Source organism: Triturus cristatus, chromosome 4_1 (genome assembly GCF_964204655.1).
Source record: "Triturus cristatus chromosome 4_1, aTriCri1.1, whole genome shotgun sequence".
NCBI classification, from domain to species: domain Eukaryota; kingdom Metazoa; phylum Chordata; class Amphibia; order Caudata; family Salamandridae; genus Triturus; species Triturus cristatus.
The window spans coordinates 186,783,308-186,799,871 of NC_140585.1; positions in this window are offsets into that span (position 1 = coordinate 186,783,308).

The following is a 16,564-nucleotide window of genomic DNA, read 5'->3' on the forward strand; positions in this document are numbered from 1 at the left end:
TGCAGAAAGTGGCAAGTGGGGTGCCGAAAGAGGCAAGAGTAGTGCAGAAAGAAGCAGTTAGGGTGAGAAAGAGGCAAGAGAGGTACAAGAAGAAACAAGAGAGGTGAAGATAGAGACAAGAGAAATGCAGAAAGAAGCAAGAGAGGTGAAGATAGATTAGAGAGACAAGCAGAAAGAAGCTAGAGAGGTAAAGAAAGAAGCAAGAGAGGTAAAGAAAGAGGCACAAGAGGTGCAGAAACAAGCAAGAAAGGTGCAGAAAAAAGCTGGAGAAGTGTGGAAAGAAGAAAGAGAAGTGCAGAAAGAAAAAGAAAGGTGCAGAAAGAGGCACAACAGGAGCTGGAAGATGTAAGAGAAGTACAGAAAGAAACAAGATAGGTGCAGAAAGAAGCAAGAGAGGTACAGAAAGAAGAGAGTGTGCTACAGAAAGAGGCAAGAAAAGTGCAGAAAGAGGCATGAGAGGTTCAGAAAGAGGCAAGAGGTGTGCAGAAAAAAACAGGAGAGGTGCAGAAAGAAGCAAGAGAGGTGAAGAAAGATGGGAGAACCAAGCAGAAAGAATCAAGAGAGGTCCAGAAAGAAGCAAGAGATGTGCATAACGAGGCAAGAGAAGGGCAGAAAGAGGAAAGAAGGGTGCAGAAAGAAGCAAGAGAGGTATAGAAAGAAGCAAAGGAGGTGAAGAAGGAAGCATGAGAGGTGCAGAAAGAGGCAAGAGAAGCATAGAAAGAGTAAAGAGTGGTGCAGAAAAAAGCAAGAGAGGTACTGAAAAAAGCAAGAGAGGTACAGAAAGAAGAGAGTGAGGTGCAGAAAGAGGCTAGAGAAGTACAGAAAGAGGATAGAGAGGTGCAGAAAGAGGCAAGCGTAGAACAGAAATAAGCAAGAGAGGTGCAGAAAGAAGCAAGAGAGGTGCAGAAAGAAGCAACATAACTGCGTAAAGAGGAGCAAACGTGTAGAACGAGGACAAAAGGTGCAGAAAGAGGAAGAAATGTGCAGAAAGAAGCAAGAGAAGTATAGAAATAGGCAAGAGAAGTGCAGAAAGAAGCTAGAGAAGTGCAGAAAGAAGCAAAAAAGGGGTACAAAGGAGAGAATGAGGTGCAGAAAGTGGCAAGTGGGGTGCCGAAAGAGGCAAGAGTAGTGCAGAAAGAAGCAGTTAGGGTGAGAAAGAGGCAAGAGAGGTACAAGAAGAAACAAGAGAGGTGAAGATAGAGACAAGAGAAATGCAGAAAGAAGCAAGAGAGGTGAAGATAGATTAGAGAGACAAGCAGAAAGAAGCTAGAGAGGTAAAGAAAGAAGCAAGAGAGGTAAAGAAAGAGGCACAAGAGGTGCAGAAACAAGCAAGAAAGGTGCAGAAAAAAGCTGGAGAAGTGTGGAAAGAAGAAAGAGAAGTGCAGAAAGAAGAAGAAAGGTGCAGAAAGAGGCACAACAGGAGCTGGAAGATGTAAGAGAAGTACAGAAAGAAACAAGATAGGCGGAGAAAGAAGCAAGAGAGGTACAGAAAGAAGAGAGTGTGCTACAGAAAGAGGCAAGAAAAGTGCAGAAAGAGGCATGAGAGGTTCAGAAAGAGGCAAGAGGTGTGCAGAAAAAAACAGGAGAGGTGCAGAAAGAAGCAAGAGAGGTGAAGAAAGATTGGAGAGACAAGCAGAAAGAATCAAGAGAGGTCCGGAAAGAAGCAAGAGAGGTGCAGAAAGAGGCAAGAAAGGTGCGGAAACATGGTGAGACTTACAACAGTGACATGGGAAGGCTTGATGTTTTATATTTGGCTTGGCCCAACATTCTGAGCAGTCGTGAATAGAGAAGCTTCCATAGAAATGTGAGTGCAAGGATATTGCTAGAATGATTGGATTAGTGCATGGGTTGTGCCTCAGTGAATGCATGAGTGCAAAGGTAGTGCCTGGATGACTGAATATGTGCATAAGTAGTGTTTGAATGAATTGCTGAAAAACGTTTTTAAAAACTTGGTGAGGGGCTCCTGCCCCCCACACTGCCCCGGCAACTGCCACCTCCCCAGGGCATTGCTTATTAAGGGGTGGCGGAACCTTGTGGGCCCTGCCAAGCCCTGGGAACCATCACCTCCCTGGTGCTATGTTTACTTTGGGAGGGGGAGGTGCAGCTCCTCTCCTGGAGCCCTCTATATCCATGGGGACCACCACCCCCTGGGGCCGGCTCCAGCAATGTACTGGGGTGCCCACCCCCAGGACATTGCAGTTTGAAATGGCAGGGTGAGAGCACAGCTCCCGCACTGTCATTGCAAACTCCTGCTTTGCTTCATGGAAGCAAGAGCAGAAAAACAGCTCTCGCTTCCATGAAGCAAGCAAATTGCTTTTGGACAAGGGGAGCTGCATGTCAGCAGCTTCCCTTGTCCAAAAGCAATGCCAACTCCCGCAGGAGCAGGGGAGCCGGCTGGGACTGTAGGGGCAGTGGGGCTCTCCCCGCGGTCCCCAACAAAGAGACAATGCCTTGGGAGATAGGGTGCCAGGTGCCAAACGTGGCCCAGGAAAGAAGGACCGTACTGAACCACACCCATAAAATTAGAAAAAGAAAAAAAGAGGCAAAGCCCCGGGGGATGTTATTTTTTTTATTTTTTTTTAAAAATAGGCCAGGCCCTGGGGGGGTGGGGTCCCCAGGGCCCACTAAAGATTAAGAGAAGGGGGACATAAAGCCCCCCTTGTAACAAAAATTTTTAAAAAGCAGAAGCCGGCATCTTGCCGAAGGCCCCGCCCCCTCCCTGCACCACTGTGCAAACAAGCCTCCTGGCGTATTTTGGATTGTGGATTAAGTCCCCTTGAATCATAAGAGTCCTTAAGGGCCAACTAGCCCACCAGGTACTTCCAGTAAGCCCCACACAGTGGGATTACTGAGAGGTGGTCCGAGGCCACGCCCTGTTTTACACCACTCAGCACACGCGTCTCTTGGCACAATGCTGGTGGGGGATGAGGTCCTCTTGTGTCCTGAAGACCTCAAGGCTAAAGTGTACTTTAATATCCCCTGAGGAGCAGTGCGCCAGGAGGCACGTTTGCAGTGGGCATAAAAAGGAGGCATGGCCTAGGTCCACTCTAGGAAATCCAGCTGTGTTGGGCTTACTAGAAATAGCAGGAGGGCTAGTTGGCCCCCTAGGATCCCCAGGATCCAAGGGGACTTCATCCCCCAACCAAGAGCATGCTAGGAGGCACATTTGTAAAGTGGAGGAGAAAGGAGGTGTGGCCTGCATCCACCTCTCAGCAATCCCACTATCTGGGGCTTACTGGAGGTATTAGGTAGGCTAGTTTGTCCCTCAGGACCCTCACAAGCAAAGGGGTCTTCAATCCCCATCCAAGATCTTGCCAAGGGGGTGCGTTTGCAGAGTGGTGGGCAAAGGGGGCGTGGCCTGCTATGAGAAATGAGTAATCCTGCTCTGTGGGACTTACTGGAGATAATAGGAGGGGTAGTTGGCTCCCAAAGATGTCCTTGGGGGCTGACTACCCCTCCTGTTACGTCCAGTAAGTCCCACACAGTGGGATTGCTAAGAGGTCTTTGGAGGCCACGCCCCCCTTTCTCCACCACTCTGTAAACGCACCTCCTGGCACACTATGGGTTGGAGAATGTAGTCCACTTTACTCCTGTGAGGGTCAAGAAGTCCTCCTGATACCGCCTGTAAGTCCTACACAGCGGAATTCCTGAGTGCTGATCAGAGGCCCACCACCCTTTCTCCGCCACTCTGCAAATGCGACTACTAGTTAAAGAAGCATTTGCAATGTAAGAGGTTAGGCATTTGCGAGAGTTAAAGCTATTGGCATTGTAAATGTAAAAGTTTTTTACTAATGTTTGTTGGAGTGGATGTACCTTGTGTGCAGTGGAATTATGTGGTATGTTGTGCAGAGAAATTATGTGGATAAAAAGTATGTGGTATTTAGTATATATGAATTATGTAGAGTAGGAATACGTGTTATGGAGAGTCATTAGTTTGTGTTGTGGAATGGTTTAGTCTTCCTCGTTTCCATAGAAGCTAAACTATGAACTCAATGAGCCAAAAAAAAAAGGAATGACTGAGGAGCACTTCTGGCCGTAGTCAGAGGATTTAGCAAGGCCACAGGAATTATGCGACTGTTTTGTTGCACCGACTTTTGCACAATTATACATTTTCTGCTTTAGCTACATAATCCATCAACTGCTGCCTAATCTGCAGATTTGAACAAAAAAAACTTGTTTCTAGCTCAAACGGCTCAAACATTACCAAAAATGCAGCAACAAGTATTACAGCATGGTGGAAGGTCCTTTGCAAACCTAGAGTGGTCACATGTTATTTATTGCTAAATGTGAGTGTTAAATTGGATCTAATGGTGTGCAAGCCACTCTTGTGTCTTTCTGCACCTCTCTTGCCTCTTTCTGCACCTCTCTTCCTTCTTTTTGCACCTCTTGTGCCTCTTTCTGTCCCCTCTTCTCTTACTGCACTCCTCTTGTCTCTTTTTGCACCTCTGTTCCTTCTTTCTGCACATCTTTTGTTTCTTTCTGCATGTCTCTGAAACTTTCTTATCCTTTTTCCCCTCCTCTTCCCTGTTTCTGCACCTCTGTTGCTTCTTTCTGCACCTTCCTTGCTTATTTCCACACCCCTCTTCCCACTTTCTGAACCCCTCTTTCTGCATCACTGTTGCCCCTTTCTGCACCTCAATTCCTTCTTTCTGCATGTCTTTTGTTTCTTTCTGGATGTCTCTTGCTTCTTTCTGCACCCCTTTATGTCTCTTTCTGCACCCCATCTTCCCTCTTCCAACACTCCTATTGCCTCTTGCTGCACATCTGTTCATTCTTTCTGCACTTCTTTTGTTTCTTTCTGCAGCTCTCTTGCTTCTTTCTGCACCCCCTCGCTGCTTTCTCCATCCCGCTTCCCTCTTTCTTCATCTCGGTTGCCTCTTTCTGCACCTCTGCACCTTCTTTCTGCACTTCTTTTGTTTCTTTCTGCACATCTCTTGCTTCTTTCTGCACCCCTCGTTCCTCTTTCTGCAACCATATTCTCCTGCCTCTTTCTCCACCCCTCATCCCTCTTTCTGCACCTCCATTGCCTCTTTCTGCATTTCAGTTGCTTCTTTCTGCACTAATCTTGCTTCTTTCTACACTCTCTTGCTTGTTTCTATACCACTCATGCTTCTTTCTGCACCCCTCTTCCCTCTCTCTGCACCCCTCTTGCCTCTTTCTTCACCTCTGTTCCTTCCTTTTGCTCTTCTTTCAGTTTTTTCTGCACCTCTTTTGCTTCTTTCTGCACCGCTTGTGCTACTTTCTCCACCCCTGTTCCTCCTTTTTGCATGTTTGTTGCTTCTCTCTGCACTTCTCCTGGCTCTTTCTCCACCCCTCATCCCTCTTTCTGTACCTCCGTTGCTTCTTTCTGCTCTACTGATGCTTCTTTCTGCACATCTGTCCATTCATCCTGCAACCCTTGTGCCTCTTTCTACACCCCTCTTCCTACTCCCCTCTTGCCTCTTTCAGCACCTCTGTTCGTTCTTTCTGCACTTCATTTGTTTCTTTCTGCAACAAACCTGCTTATTTCTGTATCCCTTTTGCCTCTTTCTCTACCCCACTTTCCCCTTTAAGCATCTCTGTTGCTTCTTTCTGCACATCTCTGGCGTCTTTCTGTACCACTCTTGCTTCTTTCTGCACCCCTTTTGCCTTTTTCTGCACCCCTCTTGCTTCTTTCTGCACCCATCTTGCCTCTTTCTCCATCCCTCTTCCCCCTTGTTTTATCTCTGTTGCTTCTTTCTACACTTTGCTTGCCTCTTTCTCCTCCCCTAATCAGTCTTTCTGCACCTCTGAAGCTTCTTTTGGCAATTCTCTTGCTTATTTCTGCACCTCTTTTGCTTCTTTCTGCATCCATTGTGCCTCTTTCTGCTACCCTTTAACCTCTTTATGCACCCCTCTTGCCTCTTTCTGCACCTCTGTTCCTTCTTTCTTTACTTCTTTTGTTTCTTTTTGTACCTCTCTTGCTTCTTTCTGCACCCCTGCCTCTTTCTCCACCCATCTTCCCTTTTGCTGCACCCCTGTTGCCTCTTTCTGCACCTCTGTTCCTTCTTTAAGTACTTCTTTTGTTTCTTTCTGTACATCTCTTGCTTCTTTCTGTACTTCTCTTGCCTCTTTCTGTACTCAAATGTGAAGTGCAAGCTGCATGCTCTTGTGACTGAGGTATATGTCTACTTGTATATGTATTCTCAAATATGTTATGCATTGAAAATGGTAGCTTAAAAAGTAGGTAGCTTATCTATAGGTGGTTAAATGTTCGCAGTTCTGCTCTGTCATTCAGTTGCACAGGCAGACATGTCTTATGTATATAGGTGTTATAGCGCCCCTCAAATATACTATTAAGTACCCATGTGCCCTGTTTTATGAGCAGAAAGAAATACATACACCTTTTTGTACACATATTTACAGAGTATGCTGTTTGAAACACAGGTATTCAAGTATTTCTATGTTTATTTTTATGTAACATGTCAATCGGTAAAAGCAGTGCCACGCATGCATACCTTCACAATATTGGTCAGACTTATAACAGTGAAATGCCTAGGATTGCTGCTTTATATTTGGTAGGTAGGCCTAACATTCTGAGCACTCGATTAATAGCGAACATTCAAGAGAAAATTGAGGTTTAAGACATCTTGGGAGAATGATTAGTGATTAGGCTAATTTGTATGAGTCTGTTACAAAGTACAGTCAAAGTAGGCCTCTTTCTGCACCTCTGTTGGTTCTTTCTACGCCTTTCTTCCTCTTTCTGCACATGTCCTACCTATGTAGCCATATATAGAAATTAGCATTTAAAAAACCTTTGAAATTCACTGAAAAAAACAGCGGTTTCAGGGATGTTATAGTTAGGAATTATCATTTAAAAATCTTTTGGCATTCGCTGAAAAAAACATAGGTTTCAGGGACGTTATAGTTAGAAATTAGCATTTGAAAAACCTTAGAAATAAACTGAAAAAACCATAGGGTTCAGGGACGTTATAGTTAGTTGGACATTTCACTTGTACAAAACGGCAGAAATTTGGCTGTTGGAGTTAGTTGAGCTAACTATAACTCGTGCCCCAGCAATGCACTGCTGATGGCATCACATATTACATCACTCATGACATGGTCAGTGACATCACTGATGACATCATCCAGAGAATGGGTGATTTTTAAAAGTTTAAGAATGTTAATTATAGATACGCAAAGGTGTATTGAAGAATGAGTGGGTGTAGGAGAGTCTGCATGTATGATTTTGTGGGTACGTGACTGACTGTTTAAGTGAGAGATTAAAGATGTCTTGCTAAATGCATGGGTGAATGACTAATCTGTGTGAATGTCTTTATCAGTCTGTCAGTTGGTGTGTAGGTGGCTGCATGGGTTGATGAATAGCTTCATGAGTGTCTATATGGGTTAATCATTGGTTGTCTGATTACCTGTATGGGTGCCTGAGTGTCTGTGTGGACGGGTGGGTGTGTGTGACTTCCTTCATGGATGTGTGAGTGGGTGATTCAGTGGGTGTATGGGTTCATGAGTGCATCTGCGAGGGGCTGTATGGGTGAGTGAGTGTTCGTATGGCTGAGTTGGTGAGTGAATGGATGTCTCAGTGGTATATGTTAACCCTGGGAGTAAAATCTGCTCCACTCGCGGAGCCTGAGGATTTTTGGCAACTCTTCGTTATGAGTAGAATGCGGACTTACCGAAAACTCTGCGCTCCACAGCAGAACAGAATTTTTTTTTGTGTTTGTGTGCTCGAAATGAGTTTTTGCGCCCGTGGGAGCGACTTACCGGGATGCCTGCATTCGCGGATGAGATTTACCATTTGTTCGCGAGCCACATGAGATTTGGTATCTGGCTGCACAATCCCACGAGAGTGTGCGATCGCAAACACTTTATCCGGGAGCGACATCTGACTTTACGGCTGAACTTTTGTGAAGATCGCGATCCCGAACACGCAGAATTTGTAATCCGGAGAAGAATCTCTCTCGAGCAGCATCAAAACCTTCTGTCAATGATGATTTGGATGAAAAAGAAACTCCTCAGATTGACATTTGGCTCTGCTTTTTTGTGCAAGGAATCCCTTTTCTTTTAAACATGTTTTTGAAGAGGAAGGAAGTGCCACAGAGTCTCTAACTTCCTGATCCTGTCCAGCAGGCTCCTCGCAGTGCTATGTGCATCTCCTGTTCACTTTTCATTTGGATTTGGGACTAGAGGTGGGCGGAATTACCAGAAGTGCCTTTCGCCAAATATCGCGAAACGGCACAAAATCTCCGCGGTCACGCGATATTTCGCGTGATCGCGGAGATTGTGCTTCCGGTTGGGGTTTCACTTTCATAGAGGGGGAAAGGGCGGGAAGACGTTGTCCACTGCTGGTGTGTGGGGCGGGGCTTCCATGCAGTTCACATGCCGCGGGCCAGAGACCGATCAGAGCAGCAGACGAGGAGACAGAACCTCCTGGTGTCAGGAACTACACAGGGATTGCGCTCGAGAAAGTCATGGCTGCACAGAGCTCCCTCAAGGACCACAGCTAATTTTTGACGGTAGATATGGGGAGAAAAGCACACCACGGCGCCGACGGGCCCCCTCGAGTCAGCTGTCCATCATAGTAGGGGAAAGGGCAGGAAGACGTTGCCCACCACTGGTGTGTGGGGCGGGGCTTCCATGCAGTTCACATGCCGCGGGCCAGAGACCGATCAGAGCAGCAGACGAGGAGACAGAACCTCCTGGTGTCAGGAACTACACGGGGATTGCGCTCGAGAAACTCATGGCTGCCCAGAGCTCCATCAGGTAAGGAGTCGCCAGGACCACAGCTAATTTTTGACGGTAGATATGGGGAGAAAAGCACACCTGTCCAGCCTCGACCTAGCTCCCGAATGTTTTGTGCTGATTAATGCGTTACTGAATTTGAGCTTGCCTGCTGCCTTCAACTTGACAAGGTGACAATTTCCGTTCCCTCGCGGAAATTGCGACAATTCAACATTTTCGCGTTCTGCGCGGAACGCGAAAATGTCTAATTGTCGCAATTTCCGCGGGCGGAACGGAAACTGTCACTCACCCCTATTTGGAACCGGAAGGATCACTCTTTGTGCCTGCTGCATCGTATATCATTGGATTTGAGGAATTGTGGATTTGAGATTTCACAAGTAAGTTGGAACATTGATGTTGTTGTTTTATTAGGGCATTGCACCTACATTTATTTGTACGTTTCATCATTTTTTTAAAAATGTATTGTGGTGGGTGGCCTGTAGTTTCAGTAGGGGCCTAGTTGTTTCTTTGTATGTAATTTTCTACTAGTTTTCTTTTATAAAGGAAACATGTTGCAACGTTCACTACATTTTTTCCAAGTTTTGAAATCCTAATCAATTTGCAATATTTATTTAATCCATTAGCCCAGTAGTCTGCCAATAGGTATTTCAGCCAGTAGGCCCAGAGCTACTTGTGGGTGCATGAAACAACTGTTTCTGTGGTGTCTGTTGAATTTAAACATCATTTAGGGCATGGATGTCATTGGATTGAAATACAAAATGTATTTTTTTTAGTATTTCACATTTTTTGTGTGTGTGAAATAAATGCCTTTGTCGGATGTGTGTGGTTGTACATATAAACCTTTTTTTGCCCTTTGGATTTCAATCTGTGGCATTGTTGCATTAAAGCTGTGTTGTTTAGCATACCTCCTTCATTTGTCTGGCCAGTGTGTGAGTGTGTTTGTAATAGTGGGCCAGCATTTACCTTGGATGAGCCTTCCCTTGTGGCCAGGGGCCATTTTGTAAAGTATGTGTCCATATAGGCCTGCTTGAGTTCACTGTTTTCCACGCCTCCTGAAGGACGGGGCCATCTGGGGCCACGCGGGTTACTTACAACCACCTGCTATGCCTTCCCAAAATGAAGAGTTGGACAGACAGTAGAGAATATAAACTTACATGTTTTTTAACAATACTCTGCAGAGGAGTCTGATCAGAACTGCACCCTAGGATGCCTGCCGAGGGACTGACCCCCCAACAGTCTGCAGTGGATCATCATTCCTCTCATGAGGTCCTCAGCCATGCCCATAATGGAAAACTACCGGCCTAAGCCAAACATGAACAAAGAAGCACAGTAGGATGAGCTCACACATGCCAGTTGGGTACACACTATCAAGGCCTCAAGGCCACGGTTCTGGGTCCCATCATCTCCTAACGTGGGAACAGAAGCTACACATTCAGATAAGCATTGTCAGGGTAAAACGGCCTATTCATTAGCAGGTTTAGAAAACAGCCTTGAGCAACAGAGAAAAATAACAACGAAATACAGTGTTCTGCTGAGGCAAGCACTATGAGAAACAAGGCCTAACTCGGGCCCAGTCTAAGCAGCCTAATAGGGATTACTAAATACAAAATGGAGTCACACTTGCTAACTGAAGCCTGCACATTATGAGGATAACTCAGCGGGTTGTATAACGTGGTCGCAAATGGCGTCTATTTAGCCACGCACTGCTAACCCAATTTGGCATATAACAAGTGCATTGTTGGAATGGGGATTTTAAATCTAACAGACCCTCCATTTAGCCGAAGAGGCTAAATGTTTTATTTGGCTATCCGGTAGGGTCTTTACAATTCTAAGGGACAAAAGAAAATGCATATAACTCATATGACGAACATGCAACAATGGAAGGAAGCAACATATTCAATTGTGTAATCCATCCAATACTCAAAGATGTCTTCATCTATGATCATTAGATCCTGGAAACACTGCATCATCATAGTGGAGACTTTATTATCATGGCCTGAAAGTCTAGGAGTAGGGAGTCTTAGTCACACAGTAAGTACAGTACACCGGGAGGCAATGAATACATAGACAACAGGTAAAGATGACACCTGCAATACCTATTAAGACAATTAGTATCTTCCAACCCCATTAGGGCCAAAGGCAAGCCCGCCTGCACCCGCCCGTGTTAGATCCGCGCTCAGCGCCAGCCCCCCTGGTCAGGCTCCTCCTGGTAGGGGCACTATTCACTACTCAAGTAAAACCCTAAAACTCTAAAATTTCTCAATCCCAACCCAGCAGGCCAGAAGTGCTGTATACTGCACACGGATCTTATGCACTCTCAGGGCAGAGTGTCTTGCCCAGGGTGCAATACCATGTTGCCAGAGCTTCTGCTGAAACCAATAGTGACCTTACGACCTCAGAACACAGTCGGAGAAAGGGACGCTTTTCACCTGGCTCGGAAATGTGCTCTGCTTAATGCTAGGTCCCTGGTTAAACATAGTCTGGAATGCGCCTCTCTAATCGAACAAGAAGGGATCCTCGTTGCATTTATTACGGAATCCTGGATGGACGGTCCGGAACTAGTTAAAGCCACACCACCCAATTACCTCTGTTACACGCTGAATAGATCCTAGAAAAAAGGGGGGTTGGCAATTATCTACCGCAACTCCATTATGACATCGCTCACTCCCATAAACAATGAGGAATGCGAAGCCTTAGAGTTTTGCTTCAATCTCTCACATCATTGCTCTTTCAGAGGCTCCCTCATTCACAGGCCCCCTGGTCCAAGAGGGCTGTTTCTAACACAAATAGGCAGCACACTTGAAAGAGGGATCAGTTTTGACTCCTACACCATTTTGGGAGACTTTAATTACTATTTGGAGTCTTCATCCAACCCGGATACAACCCGGCTGCTGGAATTGATGAAAGGTGCGAACCTAGAGCAACAAGTGAGGGGAGCTACTCATATAGTCGGCCATACTTTAGATGGCATCTTCTCAAATAATCTGAGACTGTCAATCCTGAATGTCCTTCCTCTGGCATGGTCAGACCACTCGGCAGTTATATGTGAGATTACCCTGCCTGATCGCGTGGCCTCAAAATCTCTGAAAAAAAACTCAGCTGCCAGAGCATGGAATAAGATAGACACAAGGGAATTGCATCAACTACTTACATCAACCATGCCCTCGGTACCAAGAGATTTACGAGGCTACCAGCTCCTACACTAACTGGCTAGCAGTTTCAGGGAACGAATTAGCACCTATAAAATATCGCCGCCTTACCAGACAACAACCTTCTGCCCCCTGGTACTCTCCTGAACTCAGGGATCAGAAACGTGCTTGCAAGCACTTGGAAAGAAAGTGGAGGGCGTGCTGCAAGGATAAGGACAGAATGGACTACAAAACAAGCCTTGCAGTTTATAAACAGTTGCTTCAAAAAACAAAACAAGAATATTTCACTGACAGAATCAACTAAGCAAAAAACTCTTCTAAAGAGCTTTTTAAAATAGTAAAAACCTTAGCTCATCCATGCTCCCCGACTTTCTCAACCAGCCAAGAGCTGTGTAATAAAATTGCTAAATGCTTTTTTGAGAAAGTGAATAACTTCTTTGTCACCTTCTCCGATTCGACCCGTGAAACAACACAGACCTTAGCAACAGATCAGTCGGAAATTAATAAGGATAGCCCACTTCTACTTTACTTTGCCCCTTTAACAGAACTAGACACCAGCAACCTATTACTGAAGATAAAGTCAGGCTTCCCTTTTGACCCATGCCCAAGCTCAGTAATTATTTTAGCTGCAGAGCCAGTCTCAAGTATACTGACTTCTATCTTCAATACTATGGGGCAGATTTGCAAACCCGTGCGCCTCTTTTACACCGCCGTTGCGTCACTTTTGTGACGCAGCGGTGGCGCAAAGCCAGCGCCATGGTAAGGGGTACTTACAACGTGACGCATCTGGGAGATGCGTCACATTGTTAAGCCCTGCGCCACATGTAGGTGCTCTGGCGGGGGGGGGGGGGCGTTCTGGTGCAGCAACGCCTCCTAAAAGTGGCTGAGTGAAATCTACAAGATTTCACTCAGCCACTTCTAAGGCCATGCTGCGTCAAAACCCTGCACCTGCTTGAAGCAGGCGTAAGGATTGACACAGCATTTTAAAGCTAGGGCACCCCCGAGCCTTGCTGGAGCTGCGTCGCGCTTGCCACCACGATGTATTGATGGACCGTCTACATGAGATAGGAGTCAAGGGCTCTGCCTGGAAACTTCTCAAATCTTTGTTGTAAAGTAAGAATCGACAGACTCCAAGACTGGTAAGTCCAAATCCTTTATTACTGATCATCCACTCTCCATCTGACAGGGGAGAGTCCCCAACATTCTAAGATGAACTCCAGTGGAAGGGACCACTTACGGGGGAATGAAGGGGGGGGCGGGGCATACCAAAGATACAACAAGTGTGATAAAGAGAGAACGAACTACACACTTACAGTATAGATAACAGTATTGATTAATTACAACACATCTCCCTCTGTGGGGAAAACAAGCTTGACATCTGTAACATTTCATAGCTGCGAACCCCTCAGGGTTATGTTGCCTTCACCACTCTATCCTTACTCCATGTCTGTCCACTTTCCAGACGCACTACATTTTTTCCTGTCTTTTCTACTTTCGTGGCGTCCCCGTACTTACTCGCCCCTGGTGTTACATGAGTAGGTTTCTTAACCCTTACGAGCGTACCTTGCTCAAACTCCACATCCTTCACCCCATGTTTTCCATCATACCATGCTTTATACTTTTGTTGATGAACTTCAACTTTCCTTCTGCTCTGTTCTAGATCATGGCCAACACTTTTACCACTGCCCAACCACCTGGGATGCATCTTAGTACCTGGCTCCCTCCCTCTTAGGAATACAAAGGGAGACATTCCTGTAACCATATTGGGCGCAGTATGGTATGCCCACAACCATTCTCGTAACGAGTCTTCCACATTGAACCCATTGGTGATTGCTAGTTGGATGTGTTCCTTCACCATCCTGTTCACCCTCTCCACTAGGCCATTCGCCTTCGGACAATAAAGTGCAGTCCTCTCGTGTCTTATATTGAGCTCCTCCAAAAAATCCTTCATAGATTCCGAGACGAATTGCACCCCATTGTCCGTGACCAAGGTGCTAGGGATACCTTCATATACAAAAATGTTCTTCAAGAATGTGATGAGGTTATTGGTTGTCGTAGATGCCGTGAACTTGAAATTGACCCAATGGGAGGTATAATCCACCAGGACAAACATGAACCGCTTCTGTGGGCCTAACTTGTCCATGGGCCCTACGATGTCTACAGCTAACTTTGTCCATGGGATCATAGGGACACTGACGGGTGACAGAGGAGTTCTGTGGGGGATCTTACTTTTGTCACTCCTAGCACAGCTAATACACTCTTTCACTTTTACCTCAATCATGGAATCCATCTTCGGAAACCAATAACAGCTCCTGACCTTGTTCTTCGTAAGGCTTCTGCCCAGATGCCCCTCGTGGGCCAAGTCAATTATTTTGCTCCTCATCTCCCTTGGAGGAATGATCTTATCCCCACGGTGTATGCGACCCTCGAGGATGAACAATTCTAGCCTCACTTCCCAAAAGTCTTTGATACTGTCAGGAACCTCCGATATTTTCTCTGGCCATCCTTTGATAATGAATTTCTTTAAAGTTTCCATGGCTGTGTCCTCCTTCATTCCTTTTTCCCACTCACCATTAGTAATGGACGTGAGATGGATTGGGAATATGGGAACATCTAGCACTTCTTCATTAGGACCTCCTTCTACGGGTGCCCTCGAAAGGTAGTCTGCTATGACATTTTCCGGGCCCGGCAAGTACTCTACCTTAAAACAATAGTTTTCTAATCCTAGGACCCATTTACTTATGCGAGGCGATACACTCTGAGCCTGTTTGGGGGAAAACATGAAGGTGAGAGGTTTGTGGTCCGTGTGTATTACAAACTTCGTTCCCCACAAAAAAAACTTAAAATGTAGCACTGCCCAAAAACAGGCCAATGCTTCCCTCTCAATAACTGAGTAGTTGCGCTCAGATGAAGTCAACACACGGGACGCGAAAGCGATGACCGTTTCTTCTCCGTCTCCTTTCTGTGACAGCATGGCCCCCAGTCCTTTATTGGATGCATCTGTTGTTAAAATGGTTTTCTTTTTAGGGTCAAAAGTGCCAAGGGCCGGGGACTCGACAATTTTCTGTTTTATCCTTCCAAACATCTCCTCATGTCTACTTTCCCACACAAATTCTGCATTTTTCTTGAGGAGCTCCCGCAACCCTTCACATAACTCTGAAAAGTTCCTCACAAATTTTGACATATACTCCACTAGACCCAGGAACGATTTAAGCTCCTCTTTGTTGGTTGGGTGTGGGGCATCCTCAACTGCTTGAATAAGGCTGTATTTAGGTCTAAAACCTTCCCTGGATATAGTGTGGCCTAGATAGTCAACAGAAGTAACCTTAATCTTGCATTTGTCCAACTGCACTGTTAGCCCCGCTTCTGAGAGTTTACAACACACCCTGTTGAGCGTGTCATCATGCTCCTCCTCTGTGGCCCCATACATCAGTATGTCATCTTGGAAACAGAGTGTGTTCCTAACTCCCAGCAGCACCTGTTGCATTATTTTCTGAAAAACGGACGCCGCCGAAGCTAGGCCAAACGGCATCCTCTTGAACATATATGCACCAAACGGGGAGCTGAAAGCAGTTAACGGTCTAGAATCAGGGTGCAGTTCCACCTGGTGATAAGCCATGGACAAGTCAATGACCGAAAAGAAACTGGCCCTCCCCATGGTACTCAACATTTCATTTATATTTGGGAGAGGGAACCTTTCCACCCATATGTTGTCATTAAGAGAGCGGAGATCCACACATAGGCGGATGCCTTGCCCATTGCCTTTAGATGCTAGAACCAAAGGTGCGAGCCATTCTGTGGCCTCCACAGGTTGGATGACTCCCATCTCATTGAGTTTGTCCAGCTCTTCTTTAAGCATGTCTCTGAGGCGAAAAGGGACAGGGCGTGTCTTATGCACCACAGGTTTTGCACCTTGCCTGACCTTAATCTTGTGTTGGAAGTCCCTTAATTTGCCCAGCCTATCAGTGAACAACTTCGGGAAAGTCTCTTGCAGGTGCCTATTGTTAACCGGCTCCTTGACCAGCAGTACTTGGTTCTTATTATTAGGATCCAAAATGATCCCCAACTCCCTCTGATGCTGCCACCCTAGCAAGTTGGCCCCGCTCTCTACCACATACACTTTACCTACTGTGGTCCTTCCCATAAAGTTCAAATGGCTGTTTGTCATGCCCACTAAGGGAATGGGCTCTTTAGTGTAACCTTCTGGAGATATATCTGGCATGCATAACTTCATTTTACATCCTTTTAGCAAACCCTCAAAATCCTTAACATTTATCAACGTAAATGGAGAGCATGAATCAGCAAATACTTCAAGAGGTTTGTTATCAAATAACACAATACACTTAGGATAGTTAATCTCTGTACTTGTATCACTGTCCTTGACTTGGAACACATATCTAGCCTGTGGCTCTTCTTGAGTGCTGACCACACTGACTGTGTTACTTATGCCCTCTCTACACACCCTTGCCAAATGCCCCCTCCTGTTACATTTCTTGCACAGAACCCCTCGTGCAGTACATACAGGATTGTTTGCCAAGTGGTTGCTGCTACCGCATCTAAAACATTTTAAAACATGCCCCTCAGTATTATGTCTCACTATGGCATTCTCCTTACTACTTTTTTTCTCTTGGATCTTATGAACACTATTTTCACCAGACTCGGCTTGTACCACCGCAACAATCTCCTCCTTGACTTTC